The 14,766-nt window shown below is 38.6% G+C and overlaps 1 long non-coding RNA gene across 1 annotated transcript in view; it reads left to right on the top strand.

Moving 5' to 3' along the window:
• The window catches only part of LOC110835205 (uncharacterized), a 54,251-nt gene extending 51,816 nt beyond the window's left edge, over positions 1–2,435 (top strand). Inside the window, exon 3 of the long non-coding RNA XR_015535758.1 lies at positions 1,816–2,435. This is a non-coding gene — a long non-coding RNA (uncharacterized LOC110835205). The remainder of the gene's footprint in view (positions 1–1,815) is intronic.
• The last annotated feature ends 12,331 nt before the right edge of the window (positions 2,436–14,766 follow it).

The following is a 14,766-nucleotide window of genomic DNA, read 5'->3' as shown; positions in this document are numbered from 1 at the left end:
GATGGGATCATACTATTAAGTAAATCGTATAGGTGGTGGTTGTCTGGATTCACAATGCTTAGATTAAGGACGGCGGCAGACTTTTGTGAACATTGTATCTAATTTTTAAGTTCCATAAGTGTCGGAAAGTTTCTTGACTGACAGAGGGAAGCACTCCGCTGTATTAAGCTAGTTAAGCGAAAAAGATTAACTTCATAAATATGAACGAAAGATGTTGATTATTTCTTAAGATTTCAGGTTGCCACATCGGCGAGTAGGGTGGTATTTTTGGGTTGTTGCACCGTTTAGTCTGGTGAAACTTCACCGACGTTTTATAGGTGCTTATTGCCTCTGAAACAATGATAAAATTATACCAGACTACACGACCCAACAATCTAAGAGACAACCGTCTTTAAATTATTATTATTCTATACCATTTACTTAAACTGGTGTAGTCCGGAGCAGTTAAAAGACCGAGCAATTGGTTCTAGGGTGGAGCCACCGTAATAAGGAGTTATACTTCACGGCCCAAATCGATAATGCAGAACAATTCTCGCGTCAAAGTACCTCACTCATTATCCGTGCTTTAACTAACTAGTGCGCCATTGTCACGTTGAGGGACGTGAAAATTAGCAACTCATTTGGTTCGGGTTCGTATCGCATACTGATTAGTCGATTATTCTGCTGACGACTACTAGATCTTCTTTCGCTCACGAGGGAAACATTACCTAAGCGCGGACGAACATATTAGAATATGAAACGCGTAAAATGTAACAGCTGAGGAATTTACTAAGTTAGAAGACGACGCGCTCTGTAATTTATTTTTCCTTGGCCTTTACTTATAGAAGGATGAAGCTGTTTGTTTGTTTTTTAATTTAAATAATGCTGCAGAGATTCAAAATGTTTGCGAACTTGAGAATTTCTTGTTATTCTCTGTTAATATCGAATTTTCATGTATTCTTCCTGCCTGTTAATTCAACTGCTCCTGTTATATCCGTCGTAATTTAATTCTTTTCTGCCTTGTCTACGTATCTGTGCACGTGTCAGGTTTGTTTCTTATTCAATTACCATTTCATGCACACGCTACGTGGTTTCTTGGCTATGAAATCGCATTAGAATTGTAGGAAATATCTTATATTCATTGTAAAGTTTAATGAGAACTGCCACCATGTGTTATATTTTATGACAAGCATTTCATTTCAAAATTCCGTATGAATATGTCACACTACACTTGAATAAACACTGTAATAATTATTCTTCCTGAAGAAACACATTCTGTTGTCAGGTGTTTTGATGAAATAAATTTTCAGTCTTGTAACAAATACCCGTATACGCATATCGATGGCGAATTTGTAGTTGGGAGTTCTGCAGCTGGAAGTTCATATGGCTTCCACTAGGTGGTGGGGCGGTACCCAATGTGGTTGACGTTGCCAGACAGATCAATACTGTTATGGCAATTCGCAATTATAGATTGTCTGATGGAAGTGGGTTGACACGTGATTTCATTTTTCTCTTCCGTGACAGATGAACAGTACGCGCCACAAGGAACTACAAGGCGCATTTAATGTTAAGAGCATTAACGCTTTCCATGGTGTGAACGATATATATAACTTTGAAACAATTACAGACAGGTCTGAAACGGGTCAAACCCTCTTATAGTTGAACCGGGAGGCTCAGCACTCTTAACACCAAAGCCTGCAATTGGACACATTCTTAAGCCAATCCTGCCACTCTCCAACCCAGTAGCCTCGGCGTCCTCTGTCTGAAGAGGTTTCCCCACCAATATTTTGTGTAACTCTTTGTTTCTCCATCCTAACCATGTGTTGATCATTCCAGATTCGCGGTGACGTTTTCTATTAGGAAGAGTTCAGACCGAAGCAACAGGTAACAAGCGATAGGCGATACGCAAAAAATAGCTGACGAACCGATTAAGTTCGTGTTGAATGACCACTTGACCGACAATTTGTCAAGCCGATTAAGTATTGACTCATCGACTTCGATCTGTCCAATTGGATGCCCGAAAGAGAGGAAAACACATTGAGTGACTGACCGATCGACCGAGAGAGGTCCATGCATTAACCAACCAACTGACGGGTTTCCTACCTGAATAACAGAGCGTCTGAATGATTAATGCATCCGGTCTGTTATATCCTGTAATTTTCATGGTTTGCCACAACAGAAGACGGAATCCACCAACGTCTACACAGGAAGATGTGGAGGGTTGTGGCGAGAATCAGTTTCCGTGGTGTGTGTTGGCTGCCCTGCGGTATGTCACCGCTTTATGTGTAGCCATGCGAGCGTTCGGTCCACAGCGTAGCCGACGATGTAACCACACGATTTCACACATTGTAACCTCAGTTCAGTCGCCAGTACCGCGTGAAAAATCAATACGATGTATCACTTCCTTCTAATAACGAGATAAGTAACGAGGAAAGCTACGTCACCTCATGCCAACAGTTTTGTGCGTATTTATTTCTTAACGTCGTTATCGTCTTCCGATTCCGCAGCCTTTCTATATCCATTTACATCACTTCCACTTGTATCTCTGCCCATGCATTTTGTGTCTCTTCTTTCTATCCAACTCTTGGTCTTCCTTTTTTCTTTTTCCTTCCTGGTGAAATACAGTCCAAGATTTCTTTGGGGTTTCTGTTGCCTGCCGCCTTTCGAACGTGTCCATATATTGATTAACATTTTGGAACGGTTTCCTCTAATTAGATGATTTCGGATTTTTAAATGCTTAATTTTCTTCCCGATCGACTCAGTGTGAAGTTTGCTGCTTTGAGGGAGAAACACCCAAGATTAAACAAGAACACTCTGCCCCTTGGAGTTACTATGATTATGAATACGGAGAGACGTTAACAAATGCGGGTGTTATCTGCGTTAGGTTAATGATCTGGTATTCCACGGTGTTTTATTCTATTTTATAGCATGTTTCATGACGTACGAAGGTAACAGATTCATTAAACGGGAATAAATACACCAGTTACTGCAGTATATATAATAAAAACAAAATATGCGTTATTGTTCTGACATGTATATAAATAAGAATAGATCATATGAGAAATGAAGATATTAGACGCGAACTAGGAACTTTTAACTTGCTGGATAAAATATGCGAACATCAAAGGAATTGGCTAATGCATATAAAGAGAATGGAAGCCAATAGAATTCCACAGAAAATGTATAAATACAAACCAAAAGGCAAACGAGGTAAAGGCCGCCCACAAAAACGTTGGAATGACCAATTTTAACTGCAGAGTACTGTATCCTATTTACTCGAAAAGAAAATTCCTTGGAGACGGAACAGTCTACAATAGGCTAAACCATGGAGATGATGATGATGATGATGTTCTAACATGTCTTTTATGTTATTCCTTAATGTCTTCGTTTACCTCTTTCCTTCCTTTGTTTCCACTATAGTGTAACCTATTATAATAGATAAGAGTTTTTCCATATAATCTGTTACATTTATAACTTGACTGCTGTTTAATAAGGACTGTGCCACAGGATGATCTCTAACAACGTAGCACAGCACAGACAGACGCGGGTGTTCACTGTGTCCCGAGGAAGGTTCTAGTCATCGATCTCAGTGTGTGTGAACACGGGTAAAAAGACAATTTACGCCAAGGTTCCGCCCGTATGTTCGCCTGGGCTGAGAATTACCCTTCTTAGTATACAAACACTTTGCTTTCTTTGAAATTAGAAGGTGTTATTTGAAATGAGACTTAAGCCACTAGTCTACTGAAGATAAAAGCTTCCAGAACAAGTCAGAGTTGCTCTATTTGCATACAAATTTTGCATTAAACACGAGTACGAACGGAACTCTTCCGTAATTGCCGAACTGTGCAATATTCTGATTATTTTCGTCCTTGCGTATTCTAGATCTGAAAAGTTGATGATCCTTCAGTTAGTAAGTCGAACTAATTTAAGTAGGTGGTCTAATTTTGTGACTGAAGTATTGTTCAGAGTTGAGGATCTTGCGGCGACGCGTATGAAGACTGGAATGTAGCGCTGTGTGTTATGGTAGACGTTTCAGAACAGCTCTCTCTTTATCTTCCATCTGTGTATCCAATTTCGAAAAGTTTTACTCGTGGGTGTTCTGTAAACAATTCTTCCCGATATACGTTTCCATTGCTAACCTATTCTATATGGTGTTCTGACATAGTGATATGGTTCTGCAACCAAAATACTGTGCGAAAATATGTTTCCCAAATACAATAAAATGTTAAAGTAAAGAATGCTGTGTGAGAGAAATAAACGTATCTTGGCAATACTGTAAATGTTTTGTTATCAAACGATGTTGTCGTGTGGTTAGCACAGTCTCCTGCAATATCGGCCCTGTATTGACTGAATTATTCGTGGTTCTCCTCGAGCCATTTAGGCGAATTACGGGGAGATCCTCCTTCGTATATTTTAGCATTAGAATACAAAATGGTTTGTTAAAGACGTGAATACGGAAGTACGTATCAATAAAGAAATTTGGGCTACCAGAATGATAATATATAGCTTCTTTAAAAAAATATGGAAACATTAAACCACTTTTACTTTCAGGTGTTTAAAATTAATAACTGAACGAAACTTGAATTCCCAATCAGAATAACAGCATGAACTGAATGAAAAGTATGCATTCTGAAACGTATTACTGATTATACATTATTTGTCTATTAGAAAGATAAAATAACATTGTTAGCCCGGCTAACTTCAAAATTCCTCTGCCCAATATGTTCACCATCCTTACACCCCCTTCAGCTTCATAACAATGTGTGTGACGTCATTTCCGTGTGCTGTAAGAATATGACTACCAATGTAGGCGACACTTTCTGAATATCAATAATTTTGTAACCTTGAAGTAACGTGAGGTAAAGAATTTAAGTCGCTCAAGGATCGTTAAAATTCAATGTATCCTGTTGTTAGTAAACTATTTAAAATTGCTTTCCTTAACTAGATCATATTCTCACTCCGCTCCCCAATATCAGGGGAGACAACGTGACTGTTGGATACAGAACTGAATGACACTCACGGATAGGCTGGACGTTGTGGCTGTTTCGAAATACGAACAAGGGTCACGTCAGAGTTCAATTGTCGGGAATAAGGATGGCTGTCTTTCTACGCGATGTGGTCAGAAAGGACACCATACAGAAGTCATCATGCCAGACGAGCGTACTGACAAAATAGCTGATTCACAGCAGACTAAATTCTTGAGCTGTTGAATTGTTTGGTTGGACAAATCAGCGTTATTAGTGTTCATACGCCCAGGTGCAATTGAATCTTTTTGTAGGGAAATATCTGCATTATACCTTTCTGTCTTGATGTACATCCCACTATATTGTTAGACTAGATATCTTTGGTTATGAAAGTGTGCCGATACGCGTTTCTGGCACAATGCCTTCCACATTTTTCGGAATGTTATGCGCTTCATATGTGGCTGCAATGTGTAATCCAAGTTTAAAGGTTTGGGGGTTAAATTGATTTAAACATGAATTGTACAAAAACGTCTACGTTCTTCAACATTCGTGTAATACTGTAGTTCTTAACAGAGGAGGAAAATAACTAATTTCAACAAATAGGAGCGTTTTTGCTGTATCTGCTAATAGATTACCTAACGATAGAACGTGGGCTTATATATTACACATTTCTTATGGATGTTTTTTGAAGGGGAAACTGCGATCATTACGTTCGAGGAAAAGGGTACTCAAATTTCAAGGATATTTTGAACCTCACCTCATCTTCACTTCCACTTTGCCTTCCTGGAGGTTGTTAAATATTTTAACAATAGAGCTCAGTGAAGCTTTCCATCCTCACCGTCCTTAGCGTCAGTGCATGTCTATTCTAACATGGATAACAGTAATCCAAGGTCTGATCCTCACTTGTTCGTATCCATGACGACGCTTCAGTGCGTCCAGATGCTGAGAGCAGATTGGCATGGAACTGGGCTTCCATTTGTTCGGATAACAAGGACACATGTATTCATGCAATTTTCACAGTGTTTCTTAGAACGTTCCACATGATGGTTTTTTATAATACAGCTAAGTTACTTATTAACGGGTGATACAGACTAGGCCCTAAAGGGATTTAGTGTGTCAAGTAGAGAAATCCGCGTCATATTAAGCTACCTTTTGTTATCATGGGGTCCGCAGTGGCCGCGCGGTCTGAGGCGCGGGCCTTGTGCCGCTGGGACCGTGGGTTCGAATCCCACTCCAGCCATGGATGTTTTTCTGTGTTGTGCTGTCCTGTGTACAGGTAGAGGCCTTGCGACGGGCCGATCCCTCGTCCAGGGAGTCCTACGGAATGTCTATAGATCAAGCCAACGAAAAGTTGGGACACGCAGTGCTCAGGCACTTGAAGAACGGGTCGTTCCCAGTATCCCAGTTTGTTATCATAATTAAAGATAATAGGAGTTATTATTTAACTAGCAAGAAGTTATTAAGTTACAATACCTTTTACTAGCACAACCAAATCTAGTCTAAGCTAAGGCAAAATGCTCTTACTGACGCACTGCTGCAACAGTCTTTTCGAAACCATGATGGGTGTCTCATGAAAATGTAAGCGTTCAACATCTTGCAGCTGACCGAATCACATGGGCCAGTTGTTATAACGTTTTGTGTACGCTGTTGGTTTAATTAATAGCGTTTTCTGAACAGAATAACTTATATGGAGCAGAATATGAAGATGCGCGTGAAGATGAGTTTCAAAGGAAGAGGTCGCGACATGTTTTTAAGTGATAAGAAAAACCACGAAAATCTCAGCCACTGTTGCCGACCTCCTGATCGAAAATCAAACCACGCACCTTTTGTGTGTGTAATGCAACGTAAAAGTAATATTCATGTCATTCTTCATGCTTATTTTTTCTCGAAAAAAATTAATCCCATTCCCTTGTTCTGCTCTTGGGTTAGCCCGACATGTATTTTATTACAAAAGCTTCTGGAAAGTTTTAATTCCCTTCTAGACTTTTTCTTCTGCACTTTAACGAATGCGTCTTGCTTCTTTATCGCATGTATTGCACGGGCTTTTCGGACTAATGGGACCTTTGCTGACGTTAACAATTTCCTACGCCGTTGTCTGTAAATCAGATGTTCATGGCAACCTGCATAGAAATTGTAAACAATATGTTCAACCACAAACAGAAGAAGGGATAGAACCATTCCAGTCCCCAGCACTAGTAAGAGTGGCGTGACCGCCTGGAAGTCTAATTGCTGGAAGTTCTGGTTAGCGGTAGATGCCCTCGATGTGTACGCTTGTCTGTAAAGCCGTTTTATGATTCCGTTACTTGACAGCTGCAAGGAGCTGGAAGCGAAACAAACAGAATTGTCAACAAGTTAAATAACGTTTAATAATTTATTTTAAGATTTGATCAGATATTTTCTTGTTAGTAAAGAATTTGGTGTAATAAAAATACATTTAAAATTCTCCAGTCTCTACGCTGAAACTACCCGGCACTGTAAATTATTGTCTACACAGTTTAGTGGTCCAATTCCATCCATCATTTTAACTATTACAGAATCATGAATACATAAATTATCCACATATTACATAAAATTTGCATAGTAATAATGTTTGTGTTTTAATAACATGTTACAAATGAACACGGAAATGTTCCCTAGGGATTATTTTAATTTTAATTTAACTTCAAATATCCCCTTCCTCCGTCTTCAGGTTGAATATGGACGAGTATGTTTCTCCAAAACGTGGGTATTTACCTACGAGTTTAGACGACGTCATAACCCAGAACAACATCGTCAGACTATTAAGAATTTATTGAACATTTAAAATGGTTTTGTACTGCTCATAGCTTAGCGTTAAGGAGAAATCTAAAGACTGAGCTCTGATACAGGCGATGTAACCTGCTGAACTAGCTGATATATAAAACTTTGACGTGCTTTATATTTAGTTATCTCGAAAATTATCTTATACCTACTAATGGTCTAATATTCCTTTGTATGGGCTCCCTTTGGCGACCGCCATGCTGAGATGTGAAGGGATGGCTGTTCCCGGAATGCGAACCACGTTGCAAGGCAGCGTCTCTCTCTCGGTCTCTGAATTTATCTCTGGAGAAATGAAAGCGTATTTATTTCTCGTGCAGAGACGCTTGAAGCCTTCAGTAGCGCTGCCAGGCAGGTTGTCCAGTTCTGGGTGTATCATCTTTCGGTACACCTCTCTCATTAAAGGGTCTTGTGATTGCTGGAACAGAAGGGCATAATCATACTTGTAACATATTGCTTTAAAATAATCAGGCATTATTAGTAAGGAGAGACCAGTCCAGAAATTTCTTCACATTTTAAACCAATCACAGAGTTTTCAATTTAAACGTTGCTCTAATATGAATATGTGAAACAACTAACATCTCTCTCAGTAGAAAATCTTGACACAGAACATTAATGAGACATAGTTTCTTAAACGTTTAGATGTTTTTTTAATGAACGGTGAATATGAACAATATAAACTATAATGCTAAATAGGCCAGTAAAGAAGTATGTGAAACCAGAAACAAAATCTATAAATATATGCAATAGATTATTTGTTAGTCTTGAAACACTGAATATCGTGCAGTGTATTGATATATAAAATCATGCATTCAAACAAAACTATTTACAATTGAAAAACACTTAGTGCGAAACGCGTTTCAACCTCAAGAGGCCATCATCAGTGGCAAACAAATTAATTGATATTAAATTATAGAATTCATACGACGATGGTTTGTTATAAAGCACAAAGGGTTGCACTTTACAAAACCATACTTTATGTGTTACCACACTGGGCGTTAATTGCAAATTTGTTAGTGTTTTAACATTCAAATACCCACGTCAGGGAACAACACTAACGATGTAAATGAAGCTAGTGATTAAACATGGAGAAGAATGAATTATGAACATTCGTGTTTATGTTCGCTTCCAAGAGTACCATTTCGTGTGCTTTCGAGAAGAGTGGTGAATGTGTCATAGGCCACAAGATAATAATATAACCAATTGATTTTTATGTTGTGAAATGTCATTGCTTACTGTGAGAGAAGAACACATTAAAAGTGTATGAAACAGTACTGAGAAAAGACAGTGGGCATAAAATGTAAAAATATGAACATCATGAATCGTAAGGAGATACTGTGTGGATGGAATTGACCCAGGGTAATACTCAGTGGAGGGCCTCCTTTGGATGTTGCTACTGCAGGGTATATTTAATTACATCAAAGTAGCTGATCTGAGCGGTCCCTGGCTGTGCCCCGAGTCTGTACTGTGTTTGCCTCAGCAGTTCTCGGAACGACGTGAATGGCAGCTCAAAGTCTTGCACTGTCATGAAAGATATGAGCGCTGCGGAGTAGGCTGCCAGCACCACTATCGTCGTCACATGCGATGTCATGACTATCACACGGCACGCCGACGAATTGGCGTTAAGGTCATGACCTGCGGTGTAAAAAATCCATTTTCACGTTAAGTACATTAACATACACAAAAGCCGTACTCAGCAGAAACATAGAGCTATCCTAGATATAGCATTCTCAAACTATTCCAAAACTCATTCGAAATGCGTCCTTCCCTTCCAGCGAGAGATCAACTTTACACACGGAAGATGACAGTATTACATGTTGTTTGACATTATTGTAGAAATAGTTCTTTCGTCTCTTCCGTGTATTGTAATGCTCAGATACAACGCGGACACTTTAATAGTCAGAAATGTACCTTGATTACAAAAATTCCCCAGTACGCGGAAAACCGATTCGTAGGTGATAAACCAGAGAGGCAAGTTAGAAGAATGTCTCTCTAGGCGCCACGTTGTTATGAGGCTTAGGGAAATGAGTGCTATGGCCAGCAACACTGTCACCCACAGGAAACCGCTGAAAGGGTCAAGGAAGTTGTTCCATTTTGTTGAAATACCCGGCTTCCTGATGTAGACGGTGGTTCTAGTGAAACAACCACACAGATGTAAAAATTACATAAAATTTCACACACAAAAACATATTTTAGAATTGAAGCCGCATAAAAGTATAAGAAGTTGTTTGTCTGTTGAAATATTACATAAGACTTTCTGACATAGACGATGAATTTAATCAACATCTGTTCATCGTAATGAATAAAACACCCAGAGTATCTTACTTTAGTTGTAAAATTGGCGAGAGGAAGTCCACAACCCTCTTTCGTGCAGGGGTAGCCACGAGGCCAGCAGTGGACACGTCTGCCTCTCCTCTAATTATTGCGCCGATCACTCCGTCCCATGTGCGATTGGGTAGCTCCACACCCCACGAGTTTTCGGGACTCTTCATATACCGGGCCCTGGGACAGAAAACTCTTGTTAGCTCTCGGGGCTCGCAGCTAGTCAACCAACTATTTAACTAGCGAACTGACACGACTAGGCAAGTATCTCGCTGGGAATGCAACTAGAAAACCAACAACTTTATAGTTAATCATCCCAATAGCTAAGAGACGAAGATAGTAAATGACTAGTCAACTGAGTAATTAGCCAATTCTACACGCTTTGAAGGATACCTTGAACAGGAGACTAGTCCGAAGCAGCGCCCTTACCTGAAATATGTTAGAACACAGAAAAATTTGATTCGAACACATGATCCCACTTTTTCAGTAATCAAAACCCACGCTTTAATTAGCTATCTGCATGACATACTTACGTTGTAAATAAATGACTAATGAACCAAGTAAATAATTAAGTAGATTATCGACTAAGTAAATAGATAGCCAACCACGTCAGTGATTATAGAACCAACTAGTGGTATTCATCTACTCGAGAAATTTTCTGCTCATACTGCAAGGAAATGAAAATTTAATCTAGAGTCTAAATCAAGGTCCTTAAGTTCCATTTTAAAATACGTGTTAGTTTCGCAAATGGACTATCTGTGAATGGAATTCTGCAAAATATCAACAGAACTAAGTCAAACGTTACATAACCATTGTTTTAGTTTCTCTTTTCTTTACTTACTTAAAGCTAAGGTGCCTTTGCAGCACCGTCCACACATCTCCCAAGAAACCGCCAACAGCTAGTATCTTGTTATCCTCCATCTTTGTTATAGAGAGCAGTCTGGGCTGAGAAACAAGAAAAAGGCAGGAACTCAGAGTTTGTCATATTTTAAGAAAAATGTTTTGGTAGATACACAGTTCTTTACGCCTAATATATTTTGTTGGACTTTACAACGCTCGCAGAAAACAATCTGCTACTGACTTCGATTGAAGGTAAAGTTGCACAGTTTTAATTTCAAGCTCCTCTGTGGAGATATATCCAACTTGCCTACGATGACAGGGCCATAGCTAGAACGTATGATAGATAGAACCAGTAGCTTGTTTTTGAATCGCCATCATGTTTGGGGTTGCTTATTCTCAATTCTTTGATTTGTCAGAAGTCAGGGAATTGAGCTGCCTAGTTCCTGGACCACTATGTCCCTGATATTCCTTATTACAGAATTTTCCTTGCAAAATTTGTAGTTACTCAGCTGTTTGTCATGTTGTATGGAAATGAAATAAAATTATAATAAAATTCTACTTAAAAATTAAAGCTGAAACAGGCGAATCTATTCTAAAACTTAACAAGTAACGTTTTTGGGAACCATTTTATTATTACAATCCCCTTACTCTGTATCATTTTTCAAATTGTCTTCCGTTAAGGTTTTCAGACTAAATCGTACCTCATTTCCCCACGTGTGCTACATGCCATCATTTTGTCCTTATTTATTTAATTACAAAAAAATGTTTCATGCAGATTACTAAACAATTGTTATAATTTTTTAATTTTCTCTCTTCATAAATTATTAAATTTTACACTTTTGCATCGGTACCTAATTAGCTGCTTGATATGTAATCAGTGTTTAGTAATTGTACAACAAACGCCAAGTTTTTTCTAGGTTCATATTTGTGGCGCCATGTTCTGTATGTGTGACGAGTGTGTGCTGACGGGTGGTATATAGTCCTTCACACGAAGTCTACTAAATGTGGAACACGATGTTATGGACGTTCATTGTTTTAAACGATGTTTCACAGTGACCACTTACAGTTTCCAGGATGACAGATCGGAGTGCAAGTCCGTGAAGGTTGTTTCTCCGTCTGTACAAATTCTGATCTCTCGGAGAAATCATGTTTTCCAGGCGGCGTGCTTGTAGGGGAAGTGAAGGACTAACTCGGTACACTTCTGCCAGTACCGCTTGGTAGTCGAATTCCTTACACACAACGAAGAACTCAGAGTCAAATGGAATGTCGATGTCAGTAAAGAACTCTTCAATCAGAGAGAAGTTTCGATTCAGGAACAGCAGCCAACTGGCACCGGATAATATTCTTCTTGGTACCTGATGCAAAAATTAGGAACTTTTGTTAGTAAAGAGAGTATACATATTTCTGTTCAATACACTTTCAAGGAAAATGAAAACTAATTTTTCTTGAATTAATATATTTAATTTAAGATATTTTCCTTGAAGATATTAACACAAATTAACGATGTTAACTGAAAAGTTTATCAGTTAGCACCATAACGCAGATAAATACTGTGCAAGTTCTTAGTTGTAGTCACTGAATGTGGACGAGTGACCAGTTTCAATTTTCAGTTACCTTTATATTCAGGAAAAATCTTTTCATCGTCTGGGTATATGATACGAAATGACAACCGAGACGTGCGGGGCGTGGTGAAGACCACTAACGACAATTGAAATGTACCTACCCACTTAATCTGAAGCCACTGTAATAATTTCAATTACTTTTCTTTATTTTGTGGAAAATATCGCTTCACTTAATGCCGCAGAAATTAAATTTAGCGACAAATAACCAAATATCTAGCAGAAACGGTTATGTGCAGAGTAATTTGCGTGACTTATAATTGTTTTCCGAAAGTAAGCTTAGATGTGAAGATTCATTTAAATTTATCTTAATTAGGTTTCAGCCGTACCTGCTTTAGAAATTCCTGAACTGTTGGTCCACTGGTCACAAAGACGTACAGAGGCCGGTTATTGCAATTCTTTGCCTGATTGGTGGATTTGTTTAACGTAGCAACAGACAGAGTTACAGTCGGGACGCCACTTGCAGATAGAAGTGCCTGTAGAGCCACTGTCTCGACGTCATGTTTCATATCTGATTCAGTAAAAAACATGATTGGCAGTGCTTTAATATTATGTTATTAGCTGACATGCAAGTGTCTGGTGAAAAGGAACATTAAAATGATTCATCAATTGCTAGAGTAATGAGTTTGTTAAATGCAATAGCAATTTTTTAATTTTAACACGTCAGACGATTCAAAATAATCTATGTTATGTACTTATTGACATTGCCGGTTTATCACAGTACTTGTTTTTATTTTGTGGTCAGAATTTGGTTTATTTCACTATGTAGTTGCAGTTGCCGTGCTACAATCTTCAGGACTCGGTTTTCTGATCTAATATCACCTCTGTACGTGACGTAATGACTGCAACTTTATAGATTCATTTAATGACACTTTTATGGAACACAGAATGACAAGGAGATTTTCATGATGGTTTGAAAAATATGTGAACGAATGAGATTTTCTTCTTTATTAAGTTAGGCCCTATTATGCACACAGAAAACACACACACGTTGTATAAAAATTAATTAGATTTGGGGTTTTGGTCAGCAGTTGCCAAAATTCTTGTGATAGTTAATATGGAATGAGGTGATTGATATGGCAGTTTTGTGTTAAAGAGTCCTTGCTATTCATTTTGTTTTCTGGTTAAAGTAATGTTTATGGACGCCCAGTTTTGCTCTCCATACAGTGAAGATATTCTTATTTTTATATATTTCAGCATAGTTGTTATAAGAAGCAGACCTTTTGGGAGAGAGAATGATGTGGGATGAGAGTCTGGTCTTACAGTACGAAAAGAGAAAGAAACGCCAAAATATGAGATGAAAATTTCTAAGTTTTTGAGATTCAAAAAAGCAAAAATGTTGAAGTCAAATATCAAAATCACTTCACTCTCAAAAGGAATAGGAAACCAATTATTCCACCTTTAAGTTTCGGAACGTTCAAGGCAGCGCATTTGCCCGAAAACACGAAACTTTTTGGTGAACACTTGAATTTTTGCTTAATGAAAATGCGTTTTTCCACACATCAGTTTCTGTAACGCGAACTTCAGGCCAAATAAAGTAATTAATTATCAGTATTGGAGCATTCGCTAAACTCGCCTAATCTATCCACATGTGGCTTTATCATATTCCCGTAACTGATAATCTTATTAAAAAGGACTTGTTCAGGAGTTTTGGAGAAAGTAGTCTCCGGCGATGTTTCCAGGTATGACAGAGTCGTTGGAATGCGTATATAAAGTCAGAATGCGACTGTACTCACTTCCGGAGAAAAATATTATACCGGTATATTATTTCACCGAACCATCCCAAAACTTTGCCGCAACTTAAGATGTTACCTTTCTGTCCAATGTTTGGTATTATCACACAAGAAGAATAGAAATATTTCTGCATAGCGAGAGCAATATGGGCTCTCGTCTCTATTGAAACACAGCCAACTGTAACACTGCAGCAAGAGATCAAAGTGTGTATCACAACTTTAATCCACGTAAATTGCATGGTTGAACAAGAACTCGCCAGCGACTGTCAGTCAGGTCGGAGATCTGCGCTTGGGTTCGTATTGCGCAGTAAGGGTGCTAACCCGCTGCAAACATGTCCTTATACCAGATAAGAATCGTGACATGCAATGTATCAGGTTAATTATTAAATAAGCTATACCGGCAGAAGTACTAAAGCCTGGTTACCGTAATTTGTTTTGAAGAATCAGTGGACTCCTGAAGTAAGGCGGGCATTGGTCTCACGACACTGGGAAGTCCTTTTTGAATCCATTACG

This window comes from Zootermopsis nevadensis, unplaced genomic scaffold (assembly GCF_977971745.1).
Source record: "Zootermopsis nevadensis isolate Lab colony 2312 unplaced genomic scaffold, Znev_1.0 Znev_ptg000002l, whole genome shotgun sequence".
Lineage (NCBI taxonomy): Eukaryota > Metazoa > Arthropoda > Insecta > Blattodea > Termopsidae > Zootermopsis > Zootermopsis nevadensis.
The sequence above is the reverse complement of the archived record's forward strand: the minus strand, read 5'-3'. Positions and strand labels throughout refer to the sequence as shown.